The sequence below is a fragment of the Anser anser genome, assembly GCF_964211835.1.
Source record: "Anser anser genome assembly, chromosome: 1".
Taxonomy (NCBI): Eukaryota; Metazoa; Chordata; class Aves; order Anseriformes; family Anatidae; genus Anser; species Anser anser.
This window is the reverse complement of record NC_139720.1, coordinates 79460779-79486161: the sequence shown is the minus strand read 5'-3', so window position 1 is coordinate 79486161 and position 25383 is coordinate 79460779. Positions and strand designations below refer to the sequence as shown.

At 40.4% G+C, this 25383-nt stretch overlaps 1 protein-coding gene across 2 annotated transcripts in view; it reads left to right on the top strand.

Moving 5' to 3' along the window:
* SOX5 (SRY-box transcription factor 5) overlaps positions 1-25383 on the top strand; it is a 569059-nt gene that overhangs the window by 65295 nt on the left and 478381 nt on the right. For both annotated transcript variants that reach the window (XM_083818461.1, XM_083818460.1), the window contains one exon: positions 11948-12034. The gene's annotated coding sequence lies outside the window, so the exon portion shown is untranslated. Of the gene's footprint in view, positions 1-11947; positions 12035-25383 lie in introns of those variants that run through there.

Here is a 25383-nt window from a genome sequence, read left to right as displayed (position 1 = left end):
CGCTCGGAGGGACAGGGCCTTGAATGGAGTGGTTGGTCCCATGGAGAGATACAGGCACTTAGCCTGATGTTAGCAGAAGAGAAGGTACGTAGCTTAAGCAAAAAGGATCCTTGTTGAAGGGTGCTTTTCTGTCAGTGGATCGAGAGAAACAGAGTTCAGTTGGACTAGACTTCTCCTGGCCACACCTCAGAGGCGTCCCCTCTGTCTCCACTGGATGTAGTGGGAAGCTAACTGCATTTGGACCAGATCTGACTTTTCGAAGTGTTGTTTTCACTTTATTTCAGCTGTCTGTATCTATAAAATATAGCAACAGTTGACTGCAAAATACAGCATCTACACATAACATTCAGGTGTATCGGGTCAGAAAGTGGGGCATGGCTGGCTAAGGGTTTCCTGCACAGACTTAGGATTCCTCCAAACTGTCCACGTTGAGCTTGCAAATCTCTTCCTTATTCAATACTCACATTCCAGTACCTAAAATGAATGAGTTAATGGTCCAGCAGGCAACTTTGTTTTTAAGTATGCATCTCATGTTCATTCCCAGAGCTGGCCCTTCTTGGGTGATATCCTACTAGAAAAAATTGGAATGTGATCATGTAATTAGAGAGCATCGCAATGCATATGCACAAAGACCGAAAGCTCATGCTTTTAATGGCTAAATTAGGAATTATTGTACAATCTTAAGTCTAGTATTTTGCAACTGTTGAATGCTCACTTTTATTCAGCCTTTTTTAACAAGAATGTGTTTTGTAATGTAAAACTGAGGAATAAAAATACAATGTGGAGCTCTGCTGCCCTTTCCTCTGAGTTAAGTTGTTACAGGGGGTTACTTACAGATTTTCAGTAGAGGGCACCACCACTTGGGCCAGCAGAGTACTTGCTGGTAGTAGGCTGTTACTTGCTAGTAGCTGGGGGCAGCACAGGATGGGCAGCACTGGCAGCACTGACGCATTCTGCCATGCACTCTTTCTTCACTTGTGATTCTTGCTCCTCAGCTTCTGCTGGCCCCATTGCTCTTTTTTTTTTTTTTTTCCCCTCAGTGCTCCTTTTTTGTGTTTTAGGTCTTTTCATTAAGTTGCTTTGTCTGTCTTTACTATTTCACAGAATCACAGAATTGTAGGGTTTGGAAGGGACCTGAAGAGATCATCGGGTCCAACCCCCCTGCAAAAGCAGGTTCCCTAGAGCAGGCTGCCCAGGAAAGGCGTCCAGACAGGCCTTGAATATCTCCAGAGAAGGAGACTCCACAACCTCCCTGGGCAGCCTGTTCCAGTGCTCTGTCACCATCACCGTGGAGAAGTTCTTTTGCATGTTGGTGTGGAACTTCCTGTGATCCAGTTTGTGGCCATTGCCCCTTGTCCTATCCCCATAGACCACAGAAAAGAGGTTGGCCAAATCCCTCTGTCTCCCACACTTAAGGTATTTATAAACATTAATATTAAACATTAATTATTAAACATTAATAAGATCCCCTCTCAGTCTTCTTTTCTCAAGGCTGAGCAGACCCAGGTCTCTCAGCCTTTCCTCACAGGGCAGATGCTCCAGGCCCCATATCATCTTTGTGGTCCTCCATGGGACCCTTTCCAGGAGATCCCTGTCTTTTTTGTACTGGGGAGCCCAGAACTGGACACAGTACTCCAGGTGAGGCCTGACCAGGGCAGAGTAGAGGGGGAGGATCACCTCCATTGACCTGCTGGCCACGCTCTTTTTAATGCACATCAGGATCCCATTGGCCTTCTTGGCCACCAGGGCACACTGCTGGCTCATGGCCAACCTGTCATCCACAAGGACCCCTAGGTCCTTCTCCGCAGAGCTCCTCTCCATCAGGTAAGGAAGCAAACAACAGGGTGTGAGGTTTTGCTCCTTCTAGCTCTGTCCAGTGCTAACACCTGGGAGCTTTCTGGTGACCCAGAAGAGCAGCCGGAGGAAAGGTTTGTGAAGCCCTGTGGGGGGAGCAGGTTGGTTGGCACGGCAGAGGTGGATGTAGCGTGCCCAATGTAACAGGCTGGTCACTCTGTTACACTGATTTTCAGCAGATCTTTTCTGCATGTGTGCAAACTGAAAGCCCCATCTTCCACAGACTTAACATTCAGGTGGCTGGTAGCAAAGGACAAGTCACAAAACTGTCACACTCCCGAGACAGATTTCAAGGACGCTGAACAGCCTTTTAAGCTGAATCACTGGTTTAAGCCAGGGCATCCTAGGAAAAGGCACGTGGCTCAGGCCATGAACAGTACTGCATTTAGGCACTAGAGTTCAGTTTTTGATTTGTATACTCACTGTTGTGGTGGTACTAGCTGCTGCATTTATTTTATTATATATAAAATGTGTGTGGTATTAGGCTATCTCCAATTAGGAGTGGGGCGTTTCTGGCAAAGTGGAGGTCAAGGCTTGCCCAGTAGTGTTGTGCCTCCTGCTGATACTTAGAACAAGTATTTGGGGAGAAATGCAAACTGTAACAGGGCTTTTACAGGAAGGGCTGCAAGAACTCTGTCCTTGTCAGAGGACAATCAGAGATTTAATGTATTACTCCAAATGTTACTTTGCCTTTTATTACAGAGCTGCTTGGACTGACTGGCTGTACGCAGCATGGTTACTGAAGTAAGAAATACTGCTTTGCATTCAAGAAAGCAGATTTTCATGGTTGCATCTGAAAACAAAACAAAACAAAAAAAACAGCTAAAATAAGCCAAACTGTAACAACATAATCAATGATACCAATTTTCAAAAATAATTCATATTAAACTACTATAATACAGGTTTGGGGGATGTGAGATACAGCCATATGTGGAGATTCTAGTCAGCCTGTTGTATTGGTGATAATATACTGTGAGGGGGGATGAGGATTTGCTTCTTTGCCAGTTTTAATAGAGGCAAGGTAACTAATTTGATTCTGGACACTCTCATCATGAGTTGCTTGAAGGTGTTCAAATTTGCTTATGAAATAGTCCCTTCTGAGCTAAGGAGATGGAAATGAGACACTAAAAGGCTTTCTTGAAGTGCTTCCATGTTTCTCAGCTCAGAACATCACATTTGATATTAATATTAGGTACTGAGGCAAAGTCATCAGGTAGGAAAGGGAGGAAATGTAGAAATAGTCATTTTCTTATGTGTTTCCTCAGGATGCTATTTTGAGGCTTTAAAAAAAAAAAATCACGCTTTGCTGATGAGGCTGCTGTAAACCAGGGAAGTGGCAGATGTAATTTAAGTCCCAGGGCCCTGCCCTAGAAGAGGTCCAATACTGGCAGCATACATATTGCTTATATGAAAGCAAACAGATGGATACATTTGGTCAGTTCTGCTGGGTTCATATGGAAACCTTCAGAATTTTTCCTACTGTTTTGAGTGGAATACTTAAATCTGTTATCTGCTAAGAGTCTGTAGTTGTCCATGGTGGGTGCTTTTGTAGCTTTGAAAAGTAAGCATTTCCTTACTGAGGATGTCTTTGGATCAGATATGTTTATCTAAGTGATGAAAGTTGTCCCTCCCCACCAATTCCCCCCCCCCCCCCATGCTCCAGGACCAATTCAGCAACTGCTGAGGGAGTGAGCTGGATTTTTCTCAGCTTCTGTGGCATGAGAACTGTCAGCTGAGTCTTAATCATGGAGTTATTACTGGTGGCAAAAATGCAGAAGAGAGAAGAAATGCAGCTTGCTTTTCAGATGCTAGATTGATTGCAGAGACAAGTTTTGGTTATTGTTAGCAGGGGGGAGAGGAAGGAGGAGATGGGGAAAACAAAAACATCATATTTTCTTTAATTAAGAAAAACACTAATTTTCTGATACTAATTCATGCTAAATTCCTGTTGACAGTTTTTGATGTCTCCCAATTCAAAACAACTGAAAGCAATCAAGTGAAGGGAGAAGAATGGAGAATCAAAGAGGGGGAGTGTAGCTGTATTAAAAGAATGCAGCTTGAAGCATTAATACGTAGTCTGGATGGGGAGAAAGGTGGGATTTATGGGTAATGCCTGGGACTTTTATTTGAGAGTACTCATAGGTTAGTATGTGTGCACACGAGTAATGATCTAATATGTTATCTGTTGCATGAAGGAAAAAATTGAGGTGTGACTCACTCTAATCATACAGATTACTGTATGATTGAGACTCACTCTCAATCATAGAGAGAGCCAGCGTCTCTCTACTGACGTCTGCCAGCGTCTGTATTATCATCACCTGACTTTTTTCAAGTGTATAGCATGTAAAAAAAAAATATATATATATATATAAAAATGACAATGCTATCAATGACAGCTCTGTGCAGTATTAAAGTTCTTAAAGAAAATCATTCTTGCATTTGGAATCATGTAAGAAATAGGATACTTTTATCAGAAAGTTTTTAGCTTTAAAGCTTTCCAGGAAGACTGTAAACAAAACAGAGAGAAAAATGAAATCCCTGATATTAAAAGCATGCTTCTATGAAGATTGCAGTTGTGAGTGCTTCTTTCTTTCTCTTTTTTTTTTTTTTAAATTAGACAATTTAGACATTAGAGGCAAAAATTTTCTTATTGCAAATGGAACTTAGAAAAGAAGAGTAGAAGCTGAGCTCGCTCAGAGAGAGAAAGAGGGCTTGAATTTGACAAAAATAATTTCTTCTCTATACCCATCTTATCCTCCTGAGCTACATGCTTCTCACAGAAACAACTCCACCCACTGGTGCAGAAAATGGCCATCTCTTGTTATCTTCTCTGGAGGTTTTGTTCTGATAATGCTGGGTTTGGGGATTAACATGAGTAGCCCTATCAGAGTTTTAGCTATGGTACCAATACAGAAAGATCCATCTATACAATTTAAAATACACCTGTTAACAGAGATTTAACAGCCATTTCATTCTCTACTATTCATCATATTCACACATGGGATATGCATTAACAGACTGAGCTACATCTTTTCATTTCTATTCTGTAGCAGCATCTCTATGCAGTAATATTTTATGTAGTAATAATTTTCTTCCTATTACAGATTTTCTAACTATGTTAATGGCAGTAGACCGGCCACAGAGACTTCCGTGAGAACTACCTTTGCAGTGACATTTAAACAATTTATTTGATCTTGCTTTAGCATACCTGATCATGCCTTTCTTTACGCTGTTGTCGACCTTAGGAGAACTTTGTATGTAATTGTGGGTCTTTCAATCGCATTTAACTTTACAAAAAGATATGCAAATTTCTGTGATGTGTTATTTCTGAAGTCTTTGGGATGTGCAGCATATACATGTTCAGTTGGATACCCCTCGACTGCGTGGGCATGTTTGAGTAGCAGCTGCACAGCAGCTCCAAGGCTGGTGTCTGAGTGCAGCCGTGTCTTAGCTGGGGTTGCTGTCTTTTAAGGGTATGAAGTTGTTGGGTATGTACTTGGCATACCCAAAGCAGGAGGTGCTATCAATAAGCATTTTTTTTATGTATGCTAATGAAAAAAAAGAGCAGAAAAAGGTTGATAATATGAGAGGAGTTCTATATATAGTAGTTTACCATGCTGTAATAATTATCAATTGTAATTTAGAGAAACCAAAAAATGTGGATTTCTGGCTGAAATTTGCTGCTGGTGTGAGAGTGCTGTTGGCTAAAAGCCTAAAATGATGACTTTTGCTTTAAGAGGACATATTTCATCATGTACTTGATGTAGTTTTTCCCATACTTGAGCATATGCAAGAATGCTTGTTCTTGGGATGAGAATGGTTAAAAACCAACCACTAGTACTACGGTTGCTCTGACCTGTATCAGTTACTATCAGAATCAGAAGTCCTGGTGTAAGGAGTTATTTTTTACTAAAAGATAAATCCACATGTTTTAAGTACGTCTTTTTCCATAAACGTTTGTAGAATAATATGCAACTTTGCCTGCTTTATTTCATGTGTCTCTTTACTTCTCAATCCTGGTCATGAAAAACAGAGTCACTGCCTCAGAAAGTGGTGTAAAAAGAAAGCCGGTTGCTTCAATGGGTCAAGCAGCTGGCCTTAGTGTGTGTTTGCACACAATGTGGTGTTACTGAATTACTGAACTGGATTCTTTGTCCATATGTAATAGCCTGTCTACAAACAATAATAATCACGGTACGTGTCACGCTCAGTTCTTGAAAGCACTGGAGCTTCTCTGTTGAAGGGGAAAATTCAGAGCAATCATCAGTTATCCTAAAATTGTCAGTTTTGGTTTCCATGTTCATACCAATTTTAGTGTCTGGTTCTGATTTTTCCATTATCCTGCATCTTATATACAGCTATGGTTTGCTGTTTGAAATGAGTAGTCCAAGGATAAGACGAGGGAAACCCACACTTTCTGTCCTAGGGGTAAAGGGAATTATATGTAGCTCAACTTTCTCAAGTGACAACATTCATTAGGCTGCTACTACAGACATTTGTATGTAGGCACAGATAAGTTGATATTTTCTGGGCACTTCAGTAATAAAATCCTCAATCAACATTTACAGAGGGTGTTAAGCTTTTTTTTTTTTTTTGATTTCTTCACTTTTCACTTTCAAAAAAAAATATCTTGGATGGAAGTGTGAAACCACAAAGCTAAACCAAGTCCATTCTGACTTTCTTCAGACATACTTTTTCTTTTGCCTTCTTCCCTTGGATACGTGTGTGGGTCCTGCTTAATGTTCTCCTCAACCTACCGTTTTGTGTGTGGTCCCATCTGGTGTCTGTAGTAGTAGCAGCCTGACTGTTGCAGAGTGAAGAGTACCTTAGCCATCCTTAAACCAAAAGAAAAAGAAATAAAATACAGAATTGAAGCTAATGAGTGTGGGCAGGAAAGAGGTAGCCCTTCCTATTGATTTTTATTTGCTATTTTTTTCTCATATGATATTTTAGTCTTGGTTTTTTGGTTTGGTTTTTATTTGTTTGGGCAAGTTTCTTGCCATTTACCTTTGCATTTGCATCTCCTATTGATTGGCAATTTTTAAACTGTTTATTGTGCTCTTTTGTTTAGCTGTTCAAGAGCTAAAACAAAAGCCACCAGGCCCTGTGAGGGACACATTTGCATGCGGCGAGCGTTGCCCGAGGAAAAAGTAATTGCTAATGCATATTTATGTGGCACAAATTTGCCATTTGTTTATGCATAAAATTATCAATAGTGCAGGGCGGCCCAGCCGTAGAAAATGGTGACCTTTTTAGCTTAATAAATAGAAATCAGCTGTTATTGTGAAGAGATCAGCCATTTATTCTGTGTTGAGGGACACTGTCAGGAAAATGTAGATTGGTGCCGGCAATATCATTAAATGGAGGGCCAGTGACCCTTTCGGTATAGTCTATTATACTTTATCTAATAGGCGATAAATGACTCTGGTTGGCAAATAGATTTAAAAAAAAAACAACACACCAACACCACCAACAAAAAACCCACAACCCCTCCAGACCTTTCTCATTCCTCAGCCTTATGAACAGGTAATCTTGCACAAGCCTGCTGGTGGTATTTTTCTAGCAAAAGAGTGACTTAAAGATAATAAAACCCAACCCCCCAAACCCACTCTGTTTAAACTTGTTTTAACTGTTTTGGGGTTGGAATGGGTAAAATGACCGAAGCCAGCATGTGATTCTCCTTAGTCCATGCCACCATAAGCAATATTCTGGAAGGCCCAATCGTTAATCTTATTTTGGCTCCTGAAATGAGAGCTCATCATCTGGAAGTAGAAGGTAGGGTTGTTTCTGAAGACAACACATTTTCAAAAACAGGTATTTTTTTCCTCATCTTTGTACAGTTTTTAAAGAGTGGATAAGAATTTGCAAGATTATACCTCAAGACTCTGAAGACTTCATAGGCAGAATGGTTGCTCAGGAGATGTAGCAAAACAGTCTTGATGCTTCCCCACTAATTCACCTCAACCTTAATAGGCAGGCTTAAGACTTGAAGAGTCTCAAAACTAACAGCCGTAAGCCTCAGGAAGTTCATGTGAAACCGAAAGTACACGCTGAAAACCCCACGTTTCTGTTTCTCTCTCATTCTGTTCTACATAGTGCACTGCACCGTACATAACTGGAAGCAGCTTTATCCACCCCACAGGTGAAATATGGAGAGATGTGAGTCACAGTAACTGTAAATGGTTGTGTTTTTGGTGCATGATGGACTGGGCATTCAGTTTCTATCCCCAGGAAATATCCAGTAGATGTTTGTGCTGGCAGTATTTTACTTCTGAAAGGCTATGTTAGATGATGATGAGATAACTGGGCTGTCTATGTGGGTAAGGCTAGGTGAGATGAAATCCCACCTGTTACCGCAGTGGGACTGCTCACCTTCAGGAGCTGAAGACGGGCCTCTGCCCACCCCTCTCCCTTGGGCTTACAGAACATCCTGACGTTGTTCTGTGCTGTGGAAGGGCAGATCAAAGGCATCTTGAGACTTCGCTCTGTTTGCTTCCTAAAAACCTGCCACAAGCTGATGTCATCCTTCCAGAAAAGCCACCACAATGATGGCATTGAGTGGCGTCTTCCTGGCAGCCTCAGTAAAGTGGCAAAGGAGTGAACGGGATGAAGAAACCGGCCAACTGCGTCAGTGGAAACCTCTGGGAGACAGGGCCGTGTGGGGCTGATGGTGTGGAGGTTGTGGTCAGAGGCAGGGCTTCTGTCCTGGAGGCTGTGTCACTCTCATTTTCACTGCTGTCAAAGCTCAGGAAGAGTTTGTGTTGTTGTTGTTTTGCGGTTGTTTGTTTTTAATAATAAAAACTACTGATATATCATATGGATCATAAAACATAGTATAGGATATATATGAGTACGTAATACAGAACACTATAATAATGTCATAAAAGGCTTTGTTAAGAATGTGCTACTGTTCGAGACTTCATACCAATGTTTCCTTGTGTATCAGGACAGTTCTTTTGTGTTTCTCTCTGCACTTAATTCCTGTGCACAGAGCTCTCACCTCTTTCTGGAATGCTGCCCTTCTCATCCCAAATAATGGGCTCCAAACCATGTTGCAGTATAAAAAATATTAAAAAGAGTAAAAAAAAAAAAAGTACAGTAGGACATGTTATGGAAATGGAGAGAAGATGAAAGGAAAGCTAAAAGTATGAATTTGCTTGGGTGCATCCTATGAAATCACAGATAAGGTCACAGATAAGGTGCAATGAAATTTAATTACAGAGTAGGATCTAGTTTGTTGTTTTTTTTTCTGGTTCTGTTACTCCTCTCAGAACCGTAACCAAGAACCAAAGTTTCTGAAATCTTTTTAAGCATTTGGGGATTGCCTTATATTTTCATTAATAACAGCTATAATTATATGGCATTTTTACCTTTATATACATATTTTTAACTTTACTTAAAGCTTTGCTTATTCCAAGTATTTTTTTCCAAAGGCTTCTTTCTCATAGGGATAGCCACAGCTCTGCTTCTGAAGAAACTCTGTTTGTACATCAAAACTCACAGCCAGTCATTAGCCTAAGTTTTACTTTTTCTTTTCAGTCATTAAAAAAAAGTCTTTTGAAGTACGCTATTTGACACCAAGTAGAAAGATTTATGTAGATAAAATTAACAAGTAGAATATTTTGAAGTGTATTGTATGGGAATAAATTGTGGGCCCACACTGTTGTAAATTAACCAGGCTCAACCTGAGATTCTAGTTCAGGATATTACTACTATTCTCACAGTTGTGGTGGTGATAGATGTTTTTATTCCCTGATTTTTCTCGTATCTGTAATTGCTTAGGTGCTTCGGTCTACTTGTGGAAGAGCCTGTGCTAAGTACAGGGAAACAGAAAACAAGGCTTCTTCAAAAATGTAAAAATATCTAGGTTTATGGAAAGTCACAAAAGTTTTCTAAAGAAGAGTTGCTTGAGGGAGGAGATAGGTCAGACACAAGACAAAGATGAGCAAGTATCAGTGATCGAAGTTCTTAGTCAAAGACACAAGAATGAGTAAAATGACTGTTACTTTTTCTTTGTAATTCTGCTTACAAGAAGAAGACATGGGGCATCACTGCCTTGGTTCTAGGCTGCTGGCAAAGACAAAAATATGTAGGGGAATATTTGTTTACTGTGAAGGGCTACGGGTTTGATCTTCCTGTGATGTGTCATAATTGTCCCGGGATCTGATCCTAGGTAGGAATGAGTGAAATGGGGCTTGTTCCTTCTTCAGCTCTAGGCATGTGTCAGTTGTATTAATAACGTGTTAGGGTAGGAAGATGAAGGACAAATTTTATGTTGTGCTAATTAGTTGATGAACATTTTGTAAGATAACCAACCTGATGGAAGAGTTAAGCAATTATTATTTTCTGGTTCTCTGGGATGTGGTTAACCAGGTGGTCTGTAGGTCCTGCAGAGCCTTCCTTTTTAAGGAAATTTTGTCGGCTTTCCCTCACTGAAGACTGACTGTTTTCCCCCTTCTTTGACATGATTTATTGGAAAAGCCCATAGAGGTATTCATCTTGCTAAGAGCAAAATTTCATGTTTGAGTAAACTTCTGTGTAAAATATAGAGAACACATTTCTGCTCGCTCATTTGACTGCTGAAAAGCAAAGTAGGAAATGGAGGTTTGTCCTAACAAGGCTTGCCTGCATGCAGAGCTCAGCATTGAACCAGGAATGGCTGTCTTTCGAAACCTCGCCCACCAAGCAGCTTTTGGTGCCTCTTGTTTTCCCTGAATGCTGTCAGAGCTGTAGGGCTGGCAAAGTAGTTGTGTCCAGTTAAACCAGTAGAGAAAGTGTTTGGTTTTATGTGTTGAGGTTACTGACTGCAGAATTTGGTTGTGGGTTTTGGTGTGTGTACTGTGTTGATGAATATATAAAAACGCTTGTTTTCTATTCCAAATGAACTATTTTGGTTAGACTAGATTGATATTAATCAAAAACCATAACACAGCTTAGGGATGCAAAACCTGGCCACCACTGGCCACCAGAGATGGTGCGGGCTTTGGCTTATGTGAACTTGACACATTAGGGTCTCAAGAATGATCACAGACTCATGCAACTGTCTTCACGTGATCCAGTTAAATAATGGTAGTATGAATATTTTGTGTGTTCAAACCACTCCTCTGATGTGCACTTGGGAGTCATATAAAGCCTATTTTCCCTATTTTACAACTAGGTAAACTGAGGCACAGTACTGGGGAGCCTATGGCTAGGCAGGGCCACGTGGGTCAACCAGCCCCACTGCACTCTTCCGTGCAACTGTGTCACGGGCCTCTGCAGGAGGGACTCAGCCCACATGTGCATCTCAGCCTCAAAACATCTTCCTCCTCTGCAATAGGTCTCTGTCCTCTCTCCCCTCTTCAACAACTTGGGAATAAAACAGCAGCAGCCCCAACTACAGCAAGCGCCTGGATCTGGGGTGCATCACACTCCTGAACCATGCAGGATGAGGTGGGGTTTGGGAAGTCACGCTGTCCAGTTTTAGTTGTTGAAGTTTAGGGCTTGCTGTCTCAGTTGGGGGAGATGCCTCCCCAAAACTCAGGTGCCACTTGGAGACTCTGGAGGCAGGGGTCTAAGTCACAGGGCAAGTGCATGAGTAACCCCTAGTCACAGGGTAACAGCTGAAAGCAGAGGCAGATGCAGTAGGCTGCTTGCTCCCAGTCCCATCCTTGCACCACTAACCATGCTAAGCAGTCTAATCACACATGCATGATATACTGGAGATAGAAGAAACAGAATCGATGAGTGTAGGTTAGCTGTTTTAAACACTCAAGCGAAACAGGAGTATGCAGTCCTATCTATGTTCTGGTTTGAGCTTCATATTGATTTATCATGATAAAAGGTGCCACTTTAGTTCTAATAATGTCTATTTTTCTTTTTTTTTTTTTTTTTTTTGCTATTACATATTTCTATGGCAGCTTTCACATGTGATATATTTTGGGTCACACATTAATTTACACCAGCCTCTGTTCTGCAAAAAAAAGTTCATGAACTAAACAAAAAGCGATGGGGAGAGGGATGTCTAGCAGAGCCCAGGGTTTTGTTTCATGTTTTGGATGCATTTTCTTTTTAAAATAAAATTGTTGATATGCATTTGCTTTTATTTTTCTAGCCTTCCTCTTGCTGGTGACCGGGTTCCTGTTTGATCCTGTTTACAAGCTTCCAAAGATTGAAAATAACCTCAACTCCTCTGCATTGGGTAGGAAAACAAAACCATATAAACACATGCTGCAATTACTCTGGAGGGCTAGCAATATGGAAGAGTGTGGTGTAAAGGAAGAGCTTGTGGAGAAAAAGGAGAAGGTTACTAGGTTACCACAAAAGACATTAGTGTACACAATTTTTCTCACCCACTCTTTTGGGCTGGGGAGGAGTGGGCAGATCAGCAAGTAAAAAAGGATATTCTTCAGGATGTGTATTTCCATGTAGATGTTTTAAGTTTATCTGTACTGTCTGTTACTCATTCAAGCAGTTTTGCAGTTCTATTTCAATGTATTCAAAACCTCCCAAGATATAATTTTGAAAGATTGGCCGGGGGAGGGGAGGTGTTTTTTGTTTGTTTGTTTTCTTTAGAAATTTACTGGCAAGATAAAGAATTTTTCCCTGAATTATTATAAACTTCTAGATATACATGCAATATTTTATTAGTATTGATGTGTAAGTGGACATATCCTAAGTAATAAATTTTTACAAGCACTTTATAAAATGAAATACTTTACAGTTAAGGAGAGTGGGAGGAGGGAGAGCAATTCAGTTAAATGTTGTTTTGGGCCTGACAGGAGACTCAGCTATAGGTAATTCCACAGTTAGTGCATCGCGTTGATCCCGTAGTAGTCCATGCTTAGCTTGGCTGCCATGAATAGTAAATATTTGCAGAGTTATGGATTCAAAGATAAGTACCTTCTTAAGGTGTTTTTATTTTGATTGTTACTGTTCTTTATCTTCCTATTGTGAACTTCGGGAAGAGTGGAACATGTCAAATGCTTCCGAGTGCCAGGAGATTACCCTAGCTTTACCTAGCTTGACCAGGTTCCTCTCAGTCATGAATTCTGGTATAATTTGTGCCTTTGCAGAAGGGGAGTGGAAAACACTACCACATCAGATATACACAAATATAGAGACAAATACAGCCACAGTGACAGATAGCACTTATGTCTGGTCTTCATGGGTGGAGATAAAAGAAAAGGTATGGAGGGCAGCAGGTAGCTATGACCAGTTTCACTGAGGGCTTAGGGCCAACTCTCAGATGAAACCCTGGGCCAGCTTCTGGATTTCATTATGATTTTGTCCCCATGCAGACGACTGTTCCATGGTTCTTGTCAGGAGAAAACTTCTAATCAAGTCTGAATGCAGGGTTATGAGATTAACTGATAATATATTGATGTAAATCAGCTTTTTCTGCTTTGTAGTGATGCTTTAGACACATATCAGATGACAATCTAAGTCAAGGTATTTTAAAGTGATTGATTTAGATACAAAAAGTTTTATGATTCACTTTTCTCTTTTCTAACTGTCAGAAGTCAGCTGTGATGTTCTTGTATTTCTTCCTCTTCTAAGTAAGCCTATCAAAGAAGAAATCACTAATTTACCAACCAGTGCTTAGTAATCAAGGAAGTGAAACTTCTACTTTAGAGAAAGATGAAATTCTTTGCTGAGTTGCTGAATGATTTTAAATAATATAAGCTTTCCATGTTGTACTGGGCAACTGACTTTTTTTTTTAAGGCTTTCATTCTGAGAGGGGTCACCAGCCTTTGAGAATGAGCCACTTTGTTGACAAATCTGTCCTCTAAACTGAACGGCATTAATTAGAACTTGATGCTGCAGATTCTTACTTTTTAATGTGGGTGGTGGTATCAACAAAAAATTATAATGACTTTGATTGAAGATGATTTTAAAAGGTCTGCCACCTGTAGATGAAAATGTGCATTACTACACATGATAATTATCAAGACTGAAGGCCATGACATGATCCGTTGACCTCTTGAAATCAAAACACTTACTGTAAAGAAAGAAGGGCACAGATTTCTCCGGCTATGTTAATATAGGATGTCTGTATATTCAACTATATCAGTACACTGTCATATATCTAGGGTAAAAGATACTTTGGATTATCTGTTAGACCCAAGTTTTCTGCCTTCTCCTCTGCAGGCTTGTAAATCTCTCGCTAATTTTGTATGTTTTGAGATCTTTTTTTTATTTTTTATTTTTTTTTTTGATCTAATGAAATTGCTAAAAATATTCAGGTGTCTGGGACAGCAGCAAAATGTCTCTGAGCCACCCTACAAAAATAAATGAGTTTTGTGTGTGCAGGATGAAAAAGAATGTGTACAGAAACAGATTTAAGCTTCAGGCTTTCTACAGGGGCATTTGCAGTAAGGGATGGAAGAAATAACCCAGCAACTATAATTGTAAAAATTATGAAAAGCACTTTGATGGTCTTTTTCTAAGTCAGTTCACTAAACGGGGGCCAAATCAAAAGCCTGGAAGGCAACTCGTAGCTTGCCGTTAACAACCTAAGCCCATTGCTGCTGTTGGCAGCTGAGAATGAGTGCTTCTGCATGCAGTAATGGTGAGAAAAACTAAAGGGAAATAAAGGATGCGAATGAAAGATTTTCTGTTTCATATGAGTACTTGGAACACCAAGCAAGCAAGGAAGCAGCAATTTTAGCTAAGCTTAATGTAATAGAAGACCATTGCACCCAAACTGTCTCAGCAGAACTTCCTGCATAATTAGATTGTAAATCTTCTCAACTGAGGAAGTTTTGCCCAGGGTCAGATTGTCTAAGTAATAATCCATTCTACATAAATTAGAAGATTTGAACTGCTGGGATACCTTATTATGTTAGTGTTGTTTTTTTTTTTTATATTCCTAATATAACTAAGGAGAACAAAAGCAACAATTCTTTTTCTTTTCTCTTTTTAATTATGTTACATCTCTTTAACTTTAGACTAACTCAGAAGGTCTTTCCTGTAGGTTTTTGGATTTTTCCTGAGCAATGATAATGAAGTTGCTGCCTAGGCAAATTAATACATTTTTAATATACTTCAGAAAGTGATAGCACAGAATCCTTTGGCTGCCGGATTCTGTGATATCACTTCCTCAGTGAAGCATTTAGTAAGAGATTCTGCTGCTCTTTACTTGTGCTGCAGTTTTTGTGATACTGAAGTTTTTACCTCACACTATGACTCCTTTGTTCTGCAAAGAATAGAATTGCCATCTTCAGGGTAAGAATTAATGGACGTTAATTTACTAACAGCTAGTTTACAGCAAGCAAGCTCCTAAGTTTTTAATTCAATTATTTTCTTTGAGAAAATGAAGATTGTGGGTACTTGACTTGTATATACAACTATAAGTAAAAGTGACAGGGGCTAAATCCTGAGGTCATTATGCAGGCAAAAATTGCCATTGGGATTTCGGTATTTGACCTGCACAAAGAAAACAGTGTTTAGTGTAACACCAATTAATGTGTAGGGACTTGTTCTTGTTTTTTTGTTCTACATCTGACTTTCACTACAAAATGGAAGACTGGCCATCTTTTCAGGAGAGCATATGCTTAGTTTTGCAGGAAAAAATAATTTATTGTAGATCTAGAAGGTTTTTTAATAATATTTAAAGCCGTATTTAAGAAGCAGGCATATTGCAGCTTTTGGTCTAGACTCTCATGGTGTCTGTGTATACTCCACTGTTACTAAAAACCAGGGAGAAGGGATGTAGAGGGACTTGTTGGAAGTGCTCACGATGCTGTGAGGTTCAGGCTGCTGGGGCTATTTTGGGCTTGTGCCGACTCCACAGTCCCTGTTAGGTGCATGCACAAGATCTGGACTCACACAATGATAGTAACTGGTATCAGGATTGCAAAGTTGGCTTGATCTAGGTTTGTGGTGATTTTTTTTGTCAGATGTGCAAGTGTTGAGGCAGTTGAGAGATGAATTAAAAGCTATATGACAAAAATGTTAGCTTCTGTTGTTAATGATGTTTTTAAACATCTGTCTCTTGTTACTGAAAATTCATGTGTAACATTATGGTAATTTTTTTGGAAAGAGAAAAAGGAAACTGTCTGGAGTGGGGGAGGTAAGAATTCGCTATTTCCCATTTACTTCCTGTGTTCAAGGGTAGAAAGTCAGAAATGGAATGGATAATTCTTGGATTTGAAAATACATGAATATTTTGCCTGGTTCTTGTTCTGTCTGCCCTGCTGACCACAGAGTCACCAGGCAGTTTACTCTGCAGAGCGCTGACAGCTGAAGGCAAAGCCTAAATTTTGATGGGGACAGCAACCACTCTCAGAGGTCCTGGAAACAAAGATACTCCCAGTCTCAAGGATGTGTGGTCACCCTTCTTTCAACTGCTGTGCAAGGAACAGATTTCAGCATATTTTGTTTATACTTATGTATCACTGTGAGACCCTAATGGCTGTGGAAAATGAATGCCACTTTAAAAGACACAAGGGAAAGAAATGGAGGATCTTTGAAAGGCTTTTGAAACTGGTATTTCGGGAAAACACCAAAGCATTCAGGTGCCCTTGGAAAATGCTAGAGTAACCAGGAGATAAGTGGAAGTCAAAAAGAACGTTTTAAAATCCAGACTTGCTCTCATTACTGTCATTATAATCCTTATAAAATTACTCTCATATGCTTAAATTGTTCATTTTTATTATTATTATTTATTTAACAGCAAGTAGCAGTGTCTTTTCTCAGGAGCTCCAGAAATAAAGAAAAATCAGAAATCAGACCTCCAGACTACTTTTGAGGCAGAAATAATCCAACCATTATTTCTGGTGTAAAAGGTTTGTGAATAGCATCATTTGCCTAGAAGCTGTTTTCCAACCTAATAACTTCCAGAATAATGACCTAAAACTGTTTCCAAGAGGATTAAGGCCCATATAACTATTAGGAAGTATAAGTTTTTGAAAAAGCTTATTTCTGATTGGCTGAGAGATGAGTTCTGATTTAGGCTAAAGCTGCTTGCTTTGGAGAATCAGTTTCAATCTCTCTGAAGTCAAAAGTGTTGAAGTAATCCTCTGGAGACGGATTGTCAGAGGGTTTTATATATAAATATATATATAAGTAGATGTATATATAGATGTTACGTATGGCTATAATGACCTCAAAGATGGTCACTTAACTGTTTTTAACCCATTTAGGAGGGTGTTTTAGTCTTTGGCTTTAACTTGTCATGGAAAAAAAAAAAATATAAAAAAAAGCATTCAAAATGGGCTGAGAACAGCTGGACACTTAGCTTGTTGGTTAATCATTACCTGAATGCTCTTCATTTAAGAGACTGGAACAGAAATTAAATCTCTGCTGGCATTGCTGTGTTTGTGTTTTTAAGGTTGCACACACATATATACCTTACTCTTGTTAATTGCTTTTTTAGTTAGTGTGACCTGTAAAGAGGAGAGAGGAGAAAAGGTGGGCTCAGAATGACTTGGGAATATCTGCAGCACAGAGGTCAGGCATTAACAGTTAGAGGAATGGATGGATTTGCAATTGAATCCATTTGGTAAAAGTGCAACTTAGTGAGCAGCTCTTCAAATTTGCAAAGCTTCCCAACTGTGCATCAAAATGCTGGTGACAGAAGCTGGCGACAGAAAGCACGTGAATTCACACTGACATGGATGTTAACCACCTCTTGTTCTTCACCTTTTTGAAATAATCGGAGCTGATGCTGTAGCTTCTGGCAGAATCCCCAAACTGTTTCAGCAGATCTCACTGAAGACCTGAAATCACCAGCAAGTTCAGCCAGCTTTCTCCTAGGATGCCTTCACTGACCGCAGTCAGGATTGCTTTATGTATGTTCCATATATCCCAAGGTGAGAATAAACATCTGGCATTAGCAAAGCAAAATAAAATTGTTTTAGTTACATAACGAACTGCTATCACCAGTCATTTGGGAATTTGTAATAATATACTCACGTTGTATTATATTTGGCCTTTGGGTAAGTTTGGCCTTGTGTGCAGTGTAAAGGTGATTTAGCAGACCTTTTCACTAATAATGTAACAGTAAAATCTGGCTGTCAACTGAGTATTTATTAAGAAAAAAAAAAAGGTTTTGAGGGACACTGAAATTATCATTTAAAATGCAGAAGGGATTTAATCAGTGTCGGTACTTAGCATACAGCTGAATTGGGCCCTGTTCAGAAAAACTCTGATAATTTTTGTGTTGGTTGGTCATAACCACAATAGAGAAAGGCAAAGAAGTGTTTGCTGATCAGATCTATGGCCAAATTCTTATTTCTGATGCAGGATGCACAGTGCCAAAAATCTGATGCATATGCTTATGAAAGATTTTTCTGGTTCTATATGCACTATAAATATATTCCACATGGCTTTATACAAAGCTCTCTGTTATTTCAGTAAATCAGAAGCTACTAAGCCAAATCCAAAGAAGGTGAAGCTCTGAATAAAATCCTTTAACATCTTATGATTTTGAAACTCTCATTTAGAACATGTTTGCTTCATTAATTTGTGGCTTTGGTCTCAGTTGGGTAAGCATTGAAAAGACGAGCAAAATTTAATGGAAAAATCTTTTCATAAAGTTGTCTTGTTGTAGTTAGACTAGCAGACAAGGAGAAGAAATTTCCTGGTTTTTTTTCAGTATTCTTGGTTTCAGTTTTAAACCAGGAATATATAGTTTTTGTTAAAATAAATTGTTTAAGGAATACTGTTGCTGAAGATGTTTTCTGATGTGATCAAGTTTGGCAAAACAGCTTGTCTAGCATGAATACAAGTCTTTTCTGGGTTTTCACAGGAAAAATCTGTGCTCCCTCCATTCCCAGCAGTGAGTCTAAGAGCATGATTGCAGTTTTGTCTCCCTAAGGCTGCAGACAGGTCTGTTCAGTGGCCTTGTAGCTCCTCAGAATCTCCCCAGGCAGCACTGCAATGAAATCTGGCTGTCGTCTAGCTGGTTTACCTTTTCGATGTAAGAACTTTGAATTCCACCATTTGAATTTAGAAATATTAGAAAAGAGTGGAAGTGGATTAGCTGCAGAGGAATAGAGCTTGGTAAACCTAAGCAGTAAACTAAGATCAGAACTGCAGAGAGACTTCCCCGCTGCAAGCAACAGGTCGCTCTTGTTCTCCTTTTTTTTCAAATCCCAATCCCAAACCACCACCTCATAGTTAGGAACCAGAGTGAAGGGAAGAAGGGAAGTTGAGTGAATGCTTCCCTTTTTTTTTTTTTTTTTTTTTTTTTTCCTTCCCTAGCAGCAGCTGGATGTTTCTAACATAAAATGCAGTATAGTTGTCAAGCTTGGTGATACAAATGCAATATCATCCCATTCAGTTGCTCCATCCCTTGCACATAGTCAGAATTGTGCCTTCTTACTGTATTTTTTCCACGTACACAAGCTTATATTCTTTCTAGCACTGCAAATCTGAGATAGTAAACAGTCTACTCCATGCCCTGCATCATCTTGCACAGTAACTAAATAAATGCCAAGGGTCAGTCAGATTGTGGTTGCAGCTTTTAGCAGTGTAACCACAGCGGTGATTTCTGGGTTTGAGAAGATTTTAGGACAGCCGTATTGCACAGGGGTGTCAGGCAAGGGGGCAGTAACAGTGAAACTTGGGCTCTCTAGTCTCACACCGAGGTTTTGGCAGGAGCAGTTGGAACAAGTGTTCTGCATCTTTCTGCTCAGGTAAAAGGGAGAAAAAAAATCCAAGAATACTGACATCCAGCAGATGCTCCTCAGTGAACCTCCATAAACTTAGCCAAAAGGTGGAACACGTAGATGATTTTGTAAGTGGCCCGATGCTTTGTGTGCTTTCCTTTTCGCAGGTGGGTGCACGAGCTGAGGGTAACACCCTAACAACTGGGGGGTGCCATGTCCCTGCCTGGCTGCAGCACCTCAGGTGGGGTGCTCCAAATGGCAGCACCCGAAGGTGCTGGCTGCTCCTGGGGCATCGGCTGCATCCTTCAGAAGGGGGAGAGAGACGGGGCTCCAGCAACATGAAGTTGTGAGTCAGGAGAGCTGACGGCTTCCCATTTCTGCACCTTTGAAAGGGTTAAAGCTGAGGTGCTCTATTGTATTAATGATGGTTGTCTCTTCGCAGAGCCCATTGGGCTCTTTCAGGGGCCTCTCAAAACAATGAGTGCAGTGAGGCTGTTCTGTCTAATTACTTCAAGACAGGGATGCTAAAGAGGAATTAATGACAGTTGACAAGTGCAATTAATAATTATAGCAAAGCCGGGAGTCATGCAGCAGGCAGATGACAATAACAGGGTAACTGTAAATGACAGCTTTCATCCGTTCCCCCCTAGCCCCCCCTCCACCCTTCTTCTTTCTTTTACCCGTTAATGTGAGCTGCTGCATGCAGCCGGCCCGCTCCGCGCACTGGTGAGGAAAGAGAAGGCGCTGAGATCTGGTCACTTAGGTTTGGACAATTTCTCACCTCCCCCGCGGTCCCTCCCTCTTAAAATAAATAATAAAAATATATTTTTAAAAAAAATTACCAACAGTAAGTACCAACTTAGCGGCACAGGCTTCTATTAGCTTTCATGGTCAGGTGTTGACAAGACTACTTAAAATTCATGTTGGGAGATTGGAAGGAGAAGGGGACAGGGAAAGGCAGCAGCAAGCTGGAGTTGAAGTGGGATTTCCATATCAAAGGCCAGGCCTTTGGCTCTGAATGGTAATTAAAGTACCCAGATTTCATCTCCTTGGTCAGCTCATGAAAAGGAAAAAAAAATTAGAGAGAGGATTTTTTCACTCCCTTTAGACTACAGTACAGCAAGCAGTAAATTAAATGAAAGTTGAGCTAAAAGGTGCCTAACGCTTCAATCTCTTGCATCTAATAGAATCTATGATGTTTTTAAAGCATTTATTCAGTTCACATCTTCATCTTGCTGTGATTATAAAGGATATCATGTCTCCTTACATTTATTGGGCACACATCTTGGCCTTCCCAGGGTTGTAAAAGGATTTCACTTTGCATTATGTTGCTGTTGTGTTATGGCCTTTCAGTTAATAATAATAATAAAAAAAAAGAAGGTTGGCGGGGAGAGAGAAAACAAAACGGCACATTTCTGTGTAATTCCTAGCTGGTCATTGTAAGAACCACCAACACTGAGAACCAAATAAATGCAAATTTAATGAGGCATGGGGAACCTAGTAATGAGATACAACAGCCTCTCACCTTGAGATTGCTGGTTCAAACCTAGACCATAGCATTATTGAAAGCGGCCACAAACCAACAGTCACATGGCAGTAAGTGTGCAATGTTTTGTCACCTCGGTCCAGTTCCCAGTGGCTACGCAGTGATGAAATGAAAGCCCGACTTACATTTGCTGGTGGTCTGTCTTCAAGGAGGAGGATTGCATGAGCTCTGGATTTCCTGCCCTTTGTTCATCATGTTCATCATGTTCAAGTTGGAGTTGGGCAGTGACATGGGGCACCTAACCCTCACCTCCTCCTTGGTTCTTCTAGTTCCAGGTCTCTCAGAGATGCACCAAGGTCTGTGGAGCTATTGGTTTTGCCTTTTGCAGGCAGCGGGTGAACACCCAAAGCCTGAGAGTTTCATGAATGTCGCTGGTGTCCTGATTTGCCCTTCAGATTCTCTTTGGGTCTGGGCTTGCCTTGAACTCCTGCCTCTTACTGCACCTCAGTAAGCCCATGGTTGCACTCTCTTTGACCCAGAGGGAAAAAGCGGTTTAGCTCTTTTCACTTTTACTCTGTAGCTACAGAAGACTGAGAGAATCCCAACCTTAAGTTTCAGAGCTGTGTGTGTATAACTACAGGTGACCAGCCTGGGTCTTATTTACCTGGGGGCTAAGTCAGAGCCTGCTGCAACTCACTGGAAATACATCTCCTGGCCCTGATGGATGCTGGATCAGTTCCCTGAATTGAAACCCTGAAGTCCAGATGTTTTGGCGCATTTTTCTAATGTTACATCGCCAATATAGCAAATGTGTGCCTTCTGATGTGACCATTTTGGTATGGCTCATTATAGATGTGGGCAGTGCTGGTAGTATTCTGTTTGTATTAGGATAGCTACTGTGATGGAAGGTGTGAAAACAGCTCCCTGAAACAAAACATGCAATGGTTAAGATCAAAATGTGAAAAGGGGGTGGGAGGGTGGGGGTGGGGATTACTGTGGCTGTAACAAATAGCAAGAACTTAAAAATGAGCCAGACTAAATGCTCACTGAACACAAAACCACCCTGAACTCCAGAGGTTTTCAAATCTAGACTTGTTTTCTAAATACCGAGGCTGTTTTCCTTCCTCCTCTCCTCTTTTGCTTCCTTTCTTGCTCTTTTCCTTCTCTTCCTCTCTAAGGCGCTCTCTCCTTTTTTCCCCCTAAGCTCAAGCGCATGATTTTCTGCTATTGTGTTTAAAAAACTCTGCTGCAGGGGCTCTGAAATGAATAAAAATGTAATCCTCAATGTGCCCATTGTGCGCTCTCATTTGTTTTTGCTGTATTGATTTATCAGCGGAGGGAAATTACTCCCTGGAAGAGAGGATGCCAGTCAGAATGACATTTATTTCATAGTACAAGGAGGCTCTCCAGCGTGTTTCCATGTAACCCAGATATTGGAGCTGTAAAAGGGCTTGTAACAAGGTTTAGTGCTATGATTAGATCGTGTGGAGCACCTTGCTTTCATAACAACAGGCACTTGGCTGGAGCCAAGGCCTCAGGTTATGGTCAACTTTTTTTTTTTTTTTTTAATTCCTTTCTCCTTAACACAGAGTACTTGGCTTGTACCCCCAAATACATCTCTGTTCAAAACTCAACCATGTAAACTTGAGAAATCTCATTTGGTATTTATAAAGGGTCTTGGGCTTTCATGTCACTAAGCTAAGAGGAGAAAAAAGATACAGTGTTTACTTATTAATCTTTTTAGCTTTGTGCTTCCTTGCATTTCTGGTGAAATAACCCCATGATTTTAATTCACCAAAGCAAATCTTTTCCTCCAGTGATTGTAAGCTACAGTTGCTCAAGGCTAACAATTACCTGTAAAAATGAAGCATATTCTTTACCCAAAGCTGCAATAGTTACACATTTTGCAAATAAAGATAGGATTTGAGAGGCTTAATCCTGGCCATGGGTTTGTGTGTGGCTGCTGTTGCTGGCTAGCTTGTGCTGAGGGCTTTGCTGTACTCGCTTGCATCCAGTGTCCATTGAACTTGGCAGTCCCTTTTCAACAGCATCCAGCATCAGGTGGTTCAAAGGGAGATCCCCAAACTCCAGAACAGGTCTTCCCCCATAGGACTGCTCTTTAGCAAAGAGCTCGTTCTTGGTGGCATTTTATCTGCCTTTGGAGATTTTCTGTTAGGAGATATTCTTAAAAGTCTTGACATGTTTATGACTATTTAAGAGCCTGGGCTTGGAAATAACCTTCTGGATTGTCAAGCTCTTCCTCCTAGCATGGATATTGATGGCATATAACCTTCATTAATTTCCTGTCATTTATTGTCATCAGTATGAAGTTGTTGCCAATTTCTGCCTGTCTGTAATCCCTTTTTGACTTAGCCCAGGTCATGAGCTCTAGTGGCATCGCGTAGCAGGGTGAAATGTGCCACGTAAGCTAGGGACTGCTCCTGCCCTGATTTGTGATGCTGGCAGGAAGCCCACCGCTCCTGGCTAGTGCAGAAGCGCTTGGAAATCGGCAGTATGGGGTGCGGGAAGTTATGTCTGTAGTGAAGATTGCTTGACACTTTCTATCCTAAAACTCTTTTGAGCTGTTTATGTCTTTGCCAAATGATTTCAGCTTTGGCTGATATTTTCCATTTTGGGTGTTTGCCTCAGACATTAAAAAAAAAAAAAATTAAAAGAAATTTTCAGCCAAAATGGCTCAGCTGTTCCCAAGCTGAGAGAAAAATAAGTTGTTTTGCTTTTTATTAAGAGTATTCTTCCCACTGGCTTGATGGGAAGCCCAGCTCCCAAGTCGGAAGGCTATGAAATGCTAACTCTTATGCATCTAGTAATTTACTGTAACTGGGGCTAACTAACCTGTGGAGTCCTTTGCTGGGCTGCGAACCAGGTGGGTGGCTCACATGTCTCTGTTCTTGCTTTTCTCTTTGGGATGGTGGCTGGGCAGTAACAGTTAGGGTGAGCTTAGCTAGAACAAGTAGCCAATCTGACTACAGTGCTTTTTCCTGCTCTATAGAGAGGATAATGCTATTGCCACAATCTTATCCAGCTGAGCTATAACTCAGGCTGTGTTTGAGCCACAGAGAGCTGAGGATCTCTGCTAGCTGAGCTTGACCTGAACTGAACTGCTGCTTTCTAGTCTAGATGAGATGTGTTATTTTCCTCCTAAAGTTCAGGTCAGACATACAGAGAGAGTAAAAGGGAAAGAGTAATAGTGGACTGGGGAAGAGAAATAAGATTGAATAAGTGCTTGGCAGAAGCAGAGGACAGTGCTGCTGCTTTTGGTGTAGCTGGGAGCATGCATACAAATACATCCGATGGAACTTGTCACAGCAACAGGAGCCTGACTCTTCCCTGCAGGTGATGGGCACCTGATATTTGCCTGAGGTATCCCGTTCTGTGGGCAGGCACTGACCCTTTCAGGAGAGAAGAAATTAAAGATTTCCTTTTTCTGCCTCACTGTGGTAGTGAAAGACTAGTGAGAGGAAACAGTATGCATCTGGGGAGTAAGGAATGGAGTCTGTGAATACGTGGACCTAAGGAAAGGAGGTCTCAGCATACCACGGACTGAGAAAGACGTCAGGTGGGTTGGAGTACCAGAAGATCATCTCAGTAGTTACAGGGGTCTGCATTACTGAAATTTGATATTGTTTATGGGTTATCTGTTTTGGCAATACATTAGGCAATGGGAAGGTTGATTTTTTTTCTTTGTTTGTTTTCTGCATACTCAACCAGCTATATTTGGAATGAAATACAGATATTGGTAACAAATGGATAAAGGAAAAACTAAGTTGAAATGATGTTGTTGTTTAAAAATAGAAGCTTCAGTACCGTACAGTCTAAAGCTATTTAGGCATATGGAAATGTATGTAAAATCAATATACTACTATGTCATTTTTTGCGTCAGAATCAGCGCGTGTCTGTACTGACAAAATGGCATGCATTACCTTTTCCCATCTGTTCAAAGCACATTTAGTACTGCCTTGAAAAGCTTTTGCAAGTCATGACATAAATACACAACTGGATGGTGCAATATAGATAGAGCAGCAATTTAGTGAAACCTCCTTTAAAGGAAAATTATTTTAATCCTTCTCAGGCAAGAAATTAATTTTCAACAATAAAAAAATAGGTTTTAATTTAAGTGTAGCAGCATTTACCAGCCATATCCATGTTAAACATTTCTCCCTACCACTGTATCATAAAATAGCTTCCAACGTGGATAAAATCCAAAATCAATTAGTTCAGTTTAAGTTTTTTGAAATTTCATTGTTAGTTTTTAAAGAACATCTTCCAGATTGTCTCTAAACTTTGCATGAAAATTAATTTAGTTAGAAGTTTCTTACCACTTGCATATTCCAACCTAGAGAAGCTGAAGATTTACAGAGAACATCGGTAAAAATAGTATCATTAATTCCCACACAGTAGTACCTGAGTAGTTCTTCAAATGTCACTAT